The sequence below is a fragment of the Neophocaena asiaeorientalis genome, unplaced genomic scaffold, assembly GCF_003031525.2.
Source record: "Neophocaena asiaeorientalis asiaeorientalis breed wild unplaced genomic scaffold, Neophocaena_asiaeorientalis_V1.1 scaffold472, whole genome shotgun sequence".
NCBI classification, from domain to species: domain Eukaryota; kingdom Metazoa; phylum Chordata; class Mammalia; order Artiodactyla; family Phocoenidae; genus Neophocaena; species Neophocaena asiaeorientalis.
Window position 1 is genome coordinate 461,386 of NW_020174426.1, and position 10,062 is coordinate 471,447.

The 10,062-nt window shown below is 41.2% G+C and overlaps 1 protein-coding gene and 1 long non-coding RNA gene across 2 annotated transcripts in view; one reads left to right on the forward strand and one right to left on the reverse strand.

Annotated features, from left to right (window-relative positions):
* The window catches only part of KMT2E (lysine methyltransferase 2E (inactive)), a gene marked incomplete at its 3' end in the record, with an annotated part of 94,639 nt that extends 87,841 nt beyond the window's left edge, over window positions 1–6,798 (reverse strand). The window contains exon 1 of the mRNA XM_024756716.1: window positions 6,460–6,798. The remainder of the gene's footprint in view (window positions 1–6,459) is intronic.
* A 19-nt stretch (window positions 6,799–6,817) lies between these two features.
* Window positions 6,818–7,599, forward strand: LOC112407433 (uncharacterized). The gene is made up of 2 exons (XR_003004741.1): window positions 6,818–6,954; window positions 7,167–7,599. It is a non-coding gene; the product is annotated as an uncharacterized LOC112407433 (long non-coding RNA).
* Window positions 7,600–10,062: the final 2,463 nt, after the last annotated feature.

Here is a 10,062-nt window from a genome sequence, read left to right on the forward strand (position 1 = left end):
TGTCTGTGCCTCAAAAATAGTGTTTAGGTAGGGGTTTAATGCTAAAATGTAATAAGGCTGTGTCAAATTCAACCAATTATGCAGCTTCATTTAAAGAGAAAAGCAAATAATTCCAAAAGGAACAATCTTACTTTCTCAAGAATTACAATGTATCAGACCAACCGCAGACCCTACTGCCCGCCCATCAATTTATGGCTACCAAAGTATCTTCCCATCTTGAGACTCCCCTGGTGGGGCGGGGTTAAGAATCCACCTGCCAAAGCAGGGTACACAGGTTCGATCCCTGGTCCAGGAAGATCCCACATGCTGCATAGTAACTAAGCCCATTCGCCCCAACTACTGAGCCTGTGCTCTAGAACCCACGAGCCACAACTACTGAGCCCACGTACGCCTAGAGCCCGTGCTCCACAACAAGAGAAGCCACCACAATGAGAAGTGCACACACAGCAATGGAGAATAGAGAAAGCCCACACATAACAAAGAAGACCCAACGCACCAAAAACAAGTAAATTAATTAATTAAAAAAAAATTTTAATCATCTTTTGCCACATGATTAAAGATGAAATGGGTTTTCAAATTCCTGAAACTTGTCTTTCTTTAAATGACATACAAAATAAGAGGAATGCAAGAGGTCTCTCTGTAAAATCAAAAATAGAAACTATGACCTCATTATTAGTCTGTGATATAAGAAAAAGTATTAGAAGGGCTTATCTTTCTCACAGATAGTCTCCTGATATGTGAACTTTTGAAAAAACAAACCTGTGTTTTCCGGACAGTATCTTAAGTGATAATGGTTAATTTCTACCACATTCCTCACTTTTTGCCAAAAACCATTGACACTAGGCTTTACCTAATTCTTACACCAAACGGTGAGAAAAATGGAAAACATATAGCTCTAAAGTTTAAACTTATTTAAATTAATTTATCATGGAAAATTTTGTTAAAGTCTTTAAATAAAAATGTTTTAAGTACTTTTTGAAAATAAAACTCAAAAAAGATTTTAAAAAGTTTTTAATTTTCTGGTCTCAGATAAAATGTTAGATAACATAATTATGTGAACTTGAAATTATCTTATAAATACCACAAACCAAAACTAACTCAATCCCACTGTTATATTACTTAGCTTCTGCCACAGGCTCAGACCTTAAATGGTGCACCCGTGTTGGTTATAACACAGGTGTGATTACTCAATATTATCTTTCTCAATAATAAACCTCAGGACCAAGAATGTTTATACGTTTGGATTAACTAAACTGCGCGATCATCTAAGAGTTAGTAGAAAATTATCTCTTCTCCAGTTGTATAAAGAAAGCTGTACTTATCATTTTGTATCTCATGTTGACCTGTATATAGGTCCTTCCTTAAACCCAGATTTCACATTTGAGATAGTTTTAAAATGCAAAAATAGGTATTTTAATTTAAAATGATTGACAAGTAATTATTTACTCATTAAATTATAAATTATTTACTCATTATTTTAAAGCATAATGTCTGTTTTGATGGCATCTTAATGCAACACACCAAAGAAGACATCTGTGACTGACCTGTTGCATGGAAAATGTCCAACGTCCCTAAAAGCTTAAATAGGTTTGATAAATAACCAAATGAGATTTTCAACAAAGGTATAAAACATGGCTTTCCTACACAATTTAAAATAAAATTTGATTTATGAGCTATCCACAAGAACTGAACTGATATCAAGCAAAAATACATACCAAGTAAAATATAAAACTATCTTCTTGATTCTGATTTAAGTAAAAAGCGTCCTGGTTACCAATGGTTAATAAAAACCTCTCATATTCTTAAAGATACAAGTTAAGATCTAATTAACCTAGTCTGAGTCACTACCATTTGATTTTTACTGTGGCACTCATCATAAGTGCTCACAATAACAGAAAACAATTTCTTTTGGTCAACTCCTACCTCTTTACAAAATACTCATCCTTAAATTGCAATGGCAAGACTGTTACCATTAAATACTGTCTACTTCAAAACTTTAGTGCACTAAAAACAATTTTCAACCACAAATATTGCTCTTCCATATTAAATAAATTTTTAGGTAATACAAAAATATCTTTTTCGTTCAATATTAAGGAAAAAGGGTGGGATAGGGAGGGTGGGAGGGAGGGAGACGCAAGAGGGAAGAGATATGGGAACATATGTAAATGTATAACTGATTCACTTTGTTATAAAGCAGAAACTAACACACCATTGTAAAGCAATTATACCCCAATAAAGATGTTAAAAAATATATATTAAGGAAAAAAATGAGGCTACTCCCAACATTATTATAAAAGAGGCAGTAAAAAAAGAGATAGTAAGCCACTCCAATTTTAAACCCAGCCTACAAACTGAATAACATTTACACTGCAATATCTCAAATAGTATCTGTCTTGTTATTTTGCCAGTCAACACAAAAAATAATTTTATCACAAAGTAAGAATAATTCTATATTCAACATTAAAAAGTAAATCTCACAGAATACATGTATTTAACATTTATTCTCACACATGACAAGGAACAGTCCCTGATCACCCTGAATATCTGAGATGTAAATGTGTTCACTTAACAAAAGCTTTAAATTGAACAAAAAATTGGGCACCTACTATCTGCTGAGAATGAATCCTTTGGAGATAGAAGCTATTTTATATATTATTAAAATATTTTTTAAAAAATAAACATAATGTCTCTTAAGAAGATTCCATACTAATATTCCTTAAGCAGTTTTTTGATAGCTCTTCAAAGTCCTGTTGATTTTATACAATACTTTAAATACACAACAGTAGTATACATTTTAAGTCCCAGTAGTAACTTCCAGAAAAGAAGAGCTATTAGGATTTATAAAATACATTTAAAAAAATAAAACCATAACCTTCTTTAAGAGTTTGATGCATAAAAATGGGCCATATTATTCTTAGAAATAAGAAACCAATTTAATAAGTTCTAATTTCACTAAGACCACTACAGTATATATTGAGAGGAAGAGTTTCTCCTAACTTATTAATTGGCTTTTTGCCAATTTCCTCATTTTTAGATTCAAGAAATCCTAGAGCTTACTGCGGTATATATGGTAAAAATTCTCCGGCTGGAAGTAGTGAGGAAAACAGATGAGGCAAAATTGTAGAAGAGTTATCAGAGACCTAAAGACTTGAAGAGAAATGAGAAGTCCTGTAAAGGTTCTAAACTTAAACTGAGATCGATGGGGTCCTGTAACTTATACTGACAACAAAAGGGAAGCATGATCAAAATGTCTCTAAAATTTGCTCTCCAATTACATTATGATCTTCTACAAATCCACTTAAACAGATAAACAACTAATCCCTCAAATTCAGCTATTCTAAGAACAAAGACCATTTGACTAGTTTTGCCCCAAGGCACCAAATGTTTCAAAACTCTCTGGGAACAAAAATTATGCCTCACCTTTTAATAAATTTGCCTTGACAATCCAAAACATAGATAGTCAATTGGGGTATACATGAATAAAAAGCAAACATTTACAACCATGTTATTTATAAAGTGCAATATACAAAAAATAAATAAAAAGCCAGACTCACTTTATAGGAACCAAAAACATACCAATACAAACAAAAAGAAACAAACGACAAAGCAATGAAGCAGGCCAGTATGAAGAAAGCTCGTTCGAGTGAAGGCAGCTTTTCTTATAATTTCTAACTTGATATTGTTTGTTTGAAGCCAAATAAATCCAAATGCCTTATAAGTCTAGACATGAGCAAGGTCAAGATCAACAAAAACATGCATATAAACAGTGTTCCCTCCTCTGGCTATATAAACCAAGTTTTCCCAAGAGTATACTAATTACCTACATTAGATAGTAAGTTTAAAGTACCAACCTTCTGAATCACAGATCTTAACCACTTAGTCTATAAAATAAATGTACAATCTTTACACAGCAGTTAAGGATCTGAATTATATGATCAGTCAGAGCATATGACAAATGAGTACTGACCCCAAGTCCCTACACAAACTTTTCCACCACCCACCAACACTTCATCTTACAAAATATTTCAAAGATTCTAAGTAAAGTTGTATGCTCAGTCTTCCATGATAAAACTCCCTAAGCCGGTAACTTCTACTATTATTTTGGAAGTTAGAAATTTTTCATCAGTCTAACTCATATATGAACTTCATAAATCTCTTATTCCACTGTAAGTATTTTAGAGCAGAATTTACAATGAAATAAGAGAATCATGAAAGGGTGTATCCTCTCCAACCTTTTTAAGTACTACTGGATTGAAAGGCACTCATCTTCCAGTTGCTCCACAATCACAATGGTCATTAAATGCCATTAATAGCCCACTCCTAGCTCACTGCTTACTTCAGGCCAAAAAAGATCAACTTCCCACTACAGAGATGAATTCTAATCATTCACACTTTAAAAAATAAAGTTAAATGACGTCATTTAATTTTCTGCCCCAATCTGTAAGATTTTGAAAATAGCATAAAATGGATTCAAAACCCTGTTATGATATGGCTTTTATTTAAAGTCTATTAAAACAGACTAAATTCCACATCCCATAACGGGTACATAAACGGGCATGTTTGGGAAGGAAAAATATCAAGAGCTAGAGCCTTACTTTTTTACTTACATAATTATAACAGAATGCTGTAAGACAACTGTAAGGGAGCAAAGCATGCAGCTCCACTTTATCAAATACACAACTTACAAAATTCCTCAGGAATGCTTATATATATGGGAAAAATGGATGCCAAATATAATAGTGAGAAGAACAAGCATCTCCACACCCAGTGAAGTAACAGGTTTAGGCTTGTTTGTACAGCTCCCTAAAAATCTGAAAGATTACAAAAACCAAAATTCACAAAATTGGTCAGAAGTTGGATGGGAAACGTTCCACTCTAGTCTAAAATGCCTAATCACACAAAATAGGTTGCACTTACACACTTACTAAACATTTTAATTTACTTTGGCTTATTGAATAAAAGACGCTTTGGATTAAACCAAACAAAAACTATTATTTGCCCCTAAATAATTTTTTTACTATGTAAGAGCACCTGGCCTCACTACTGAAATTTCTATTAAAAACACCTGAGTGTTTTTATTTTTTCAAAAGTGGTGTCATTTTATTTGCCTCTCAGGAAAAAGCCATAAAATTAATCAACTAAGACACAGCATTGTAATTTGCAGTAAAATCAACACATCTCTGTAAACGGTTTGGGGAAGAAAAAAAGCCCAGCCTTTTCATGTAAACATAATAAGCCTGTAATATGCTGCAGACAAACGCACTGCAAGGGGTGTGGAGGACCCGAGCTGATTAGATTACCACAACATCAGCCTGGGGCCGCCATTTTTAGAATCTGTAAAGGACAAAAGAGGGAAATTTCACTTTTTACTGCCCGTCTCAGAGATTAAAGGAAAAAATGGACTGTTTTCCAATTAGGTATTGATGTCTCCACCCCAGAGTTGAATGCACCTCACTTAATTCTCTTCAAGGTCTCCAGAACTCCAAATACCTTACGTTATTCACATCTCTAAAAAGGGGGGAAACAGGCAAAACGGGGTTTACTCTATAGCCACTCTAGCGATTTCCCTTTGCCTTGAAACTGCATCGTTCTTAAGACAGAGTCTAGCAAGAACGGATCTCAACGGAGCTAAGGCCGGTGGAAGAGAGCCCTCCGGATTGTTTTCTCTCTCCCCCTCCCCCGTTTAGCACAGTGAACCGTTTGTTTCTCTTCTGTGTCTGCTGCCACAGTGTTTGTGCCAATCCCTTGGTCAAAATCAGCTTCCCTGAAATGTGCCATATTGTGGCTTCTAAGCCTCCGCTACAGTAAAGGACGGCGATAATGCAAGAGGAGGGGGGGAGGAGACTGAGAAGGCTGGGTACTGGGGTGACCACCTCAGGGGCGGTTTTACCCTCTCCTGGAGAGGATGAAGAGCTGTCTCGTTCTCCCACAAAGGGAGATACCCAGGGCGTTCTTTCCACCCCCTTCGTATTTATGAGAAAATTAAACCTGAGACTGCCAGGCAAGAAATGGAAGCAGCAGAAGAAAATGGGGCCTAGACGGGTTCCCAGCACCTGAACGAGATGCGGTAGAGGACAGGGAGAGCTGGCAGCTCCTGGGACCACTTCAACACAAACCCTACTAACAGTCACAAGCCTCCCTCCTCACACAAGCGGCCCTAACCCGCAGCCAGCGAGGAGCGCGCCCCCTCCCTAACTCCCACTCTCAAGGGGGTTTAACTGCCAATTTCCCCTTCCCCAACCCTAAACCCCGCCATAATGTTCCCTTTCTAGGGACAGAGAAGATAAAGGATAAATTCGATTCAAACAACCAACGTCTTGCCCCCGCCAAGACACCTGAGAGCCAACGTCGACCCCTCCCGCCGGAAAGATAAAGATGCGAAAGCCCCCTACCCCTGGAAACACACGTCCCTCCACCCCGCAAACCCCATGAACTCCCAAGGAGACGACAGGCACTGACCTGTGATGTTCACACACCAGACACCCGAACCCCGTTATTTGCTCGACCCCCAAGGAGTCTGTCCACACCTCCGCGGTCGGACGACCCCCCGACAGCAGCCACTGCGGACTCAGGACCCGGCTCCACACACCCCCTCCCCAAACAGCAGCTCGCAGCCTCTTCACCAGCAACCGAGGAGTAGGGGAGGGGGCACCGAGAAAGTCAACAGGAACGCAGAGGCGACGGCGAGGCTGCTCAAGAGTGTCTATGCCCCCTCTGTTGCCGCTCCCGAACTCAGGTACCGTCTCGGACTCGGCCCCCTGCGCCCGCTCAGTGTCACTGCCTCTCTCTCTGTGAAAAAGGGGGAGGGGACGAAGCTGTCCGCCGCCATTTTGCTTGTGGGCTGCCGCCCGCCGTTCCCTCTCCACCGCGGCTAGAAGAAAGCCAACTGGAGGCAGAGCGGTGGATAGAATCTCCGTCTATTTCACAACAGATGCAGTCAACAATGCACCGAAGGTTTGGGAAAGTTTCGGTATTTGATGGGATTGGTTCTTTATCCCCTTTCCCTGAGTAGCCCTCAAGTCTGGATATCGGTGAGCTTGGGCGCGCCACTGCTGGGTGGAAGGATAATGATTGGAGGCCCTGGAAAGACACCCCACCCCATGCACTTTCTCCCACTCCCAAAACCACCTCAGCCCTGGTCTGCCCTTCTCCCTCCCCCTCCTCAGTCTAGCCTCCAGCGCGGGATGAACTCGGTTGGGGTGTCACTCGACGCCCACTAGGGGCTGAGGCGGTTCCAGTGCGCAGGCTCCGAGCACCGGATAAAAGCGGAGCTGGCGAGTCCAGCGCCGTCTCGATGGAGGAGCGAGAAACGGAAGAGGTCGGGGGGAGAAGCAGCAGGAAAAATACAGCCACCGTCAGCGCCGCCTCCCTGCCACCGTGTATCGGGGTAAAAAGCTGCCGTTGCCGTCGGTGCAGTTGCCGTCTGTGCCTCCTACTTTGGCCCCGGGGAAGGATTTCCCCGCCGGCGGGACAATGTGCGGGGAGGGGAGCGGGAATTCCTTTATGCGTCGGTGATTAAACGAGGGAGGGTCAGAGAGACGGTTATCTCAAAGAACAGAGGGGCAAGCCAAAGAATAAAGGGTTTCCCCAGTAAAATAACACGGTGATTGCGGCTCCTGTTTTCGGGGTCTTTCCCCGTAATGGCGGTTTCCGTCTTCTAGCTCCACAGCCTCCCGGAGCGCTTGGTAAGCGGAGTCGGGAGAGGCAGAGGCGGTCTGTGCAGCCAATCAGTGCCCGAGGTGTTCTGTTGGGCGTGTCGTGATTGGCTAGCGGTGACCTCATGCTGCAGCAGCGGGCGGGGCCAGAGCCGTCGGGGGAGGCTGTTGCAGAGAGAGAGAGCAGTGACGATGGTGTTCATTGCTGCCGCGGCCGGTATGGAACCCAAGCGGTGGCGAAGGGAATCTCAAGGCTTTTCCTTGACTGTTTTCTCCTGTCCCTGCGCGAGGTGAGGGCCCCGGCTCGGCCTCTGCGAAACTTCGGGGTGCTGGCGTGGACGAGGAGACACCAATTTTCCCATGACTTTAGTAACTGCGTCAGGGCAAGATGGCGCTGGGTCTCCTTGGGGCGCGGGGGGAGAGGCACGTCCACCGCCGCCGCAGCGCATGTGACCGGGCTGCATTCCTGTGGGGTTTGGCTCAGACCCAGGTTGGGGCGGGGGAGGGGAAAGGGCTGGGGCGGAGGAGACTGTGGTGCGGTCGGCGTCGGCCGCCTGAAGAAGAAGAGTTGACTGTTGAGGGCGCTTCGCCTCCCCCATACTGCTTATAAGAGCTGCGGCTCTCTGGGAAAAGCCCCCGGAGGGACACTCCTTAGGGCCTGTGACGGCTGTTGGTGGAGGGGAAGGTTTGGCGCCCTATTTTCTTACCTGCCTTTCTCCTTGCGAGGTGTATTTACTTAAGGTGGCTGGTCCCTAATGTGGGAATCGGAATCAACCGTGAGTCCCGAAGGGCCACTGGACTGAGTAAAAAGGAGAGTCTAGTTCCTGGGCCACGGCGCCGAGGAGTATCGATTATTTTCTGAGAAAACGTAAAGTTTCTCAGATCCGAATGGCAAAATATTCCCTAAGTTTGGAAACAAGTGTAAAAGACCATAATACCCAGGAACACTTTTAGTCACCTAAAACAAGAAACCAAGGAGTGTATCATCTGAAATTTGAGGGGCCCTCTTCAAACTTGTCTTTTCCGTCTGTATTTACTTTCTTCCCGTTTCCTCCCTATCTGTATATTCTACAAGAATGTGAAATCTTATCAGTGGTTTTGTTTTTTTAATTTAGACGTGATTAGTAATACAGAATAAAAGTTGCCAGTGTTGTACGTGAAGTCGTAAGGCTGTTTTCAATACTCTTAGTCTTCTGTTTTTCTGTCGCCCTCTTACTGTGGTTTTTAAAAATAAAAGATGAAATTATAATCACTTTTGGTAAATACTATTAAGATTCCTGCACCAGTATGAAATATTAAAGCGTACCTCTATAAATCACTTTTGTACAAGTATGAATTTTAATTTTAGTATTTGGAACCTTGGTAGGTGAAGATTTCCAGCACCTCAGAAGTTCTTATGGTAAATATTGGCAGATTGAGTAAGAAAGACTAATTTTGTTTTTGTCTTTTCCCTCTTGGCCAAACTAATAGCCATTAACTGAACTAGAGAAGATTTAAAAGGGCTTCTCTCCTTGGGTGGTGTTGAGTGAGAGCTGGGAGTTACTCAACAAAGACTTTTCCACCTAACTCCTGACTTGCTTTTTGACTGAACACCTATATTTGGTGCTTGGAGGAAATGCTTGTTGGACCTGAAAAGATGAGTTAACCTGGAGTCAAGGTTGCACTATTTCCTTTAGTCTTAGTTGTAGACTTGGTAGTTTGAAAACAACATTGAATTTTTAATATTTATTTTAAGTACTACAAAGATTTTAAAGTTCAAAACTTTTTTGTGTGTTCTATGAATATAAATTGGGTATTTTACCTATAAGAATTCTTCAATAATTTCAGGGGTCTATTATGTGTAAGTAACGACTCTCTTCCCCTTATAGCAATTTTCTTACGGCTTAGAAAAGAGGAACTAAATATGAAGTCAGTAGATTTAAAGGCAATTTTCAGAAGGTTCTAACTTCACTGCCTTAATAAGGAAGAGAGGCCATATTGCAAGCTAATGGAAACGAATCCTTGTTTCGTTTTGTACTTTTAAGTAGCTTAGGTCCTCATTGTTCCTAATTGCCAAACCCATGAACCTCTTGAGCTCTAATTTTTCTTTACTTTCCTGTGGCATTTAAAATACTACTTGCAGTTACTTCTTGTCGTTGTCTATCTTCTTGCATTATATTAATATGTTCTCCCTAGACAATTTCCTTTGTGCCTGTTCTCTAATGAAACACCCAAATTTTCATCTCAGAGCTGCAGATGCAGTGCTTAGGTTTACCAGGGGCCACAGGCTTCCTGAACTCATAAAAATATTATGCTTGGTACTTTATTCCAAACTGTAAAATCAACAACAACAACAAAAAACCCGTCTTTTGATCACCACAGTTTTGAGAAGAGGTAGAGGGTTGATGAGGCTCAGTGGCGGGGTTTC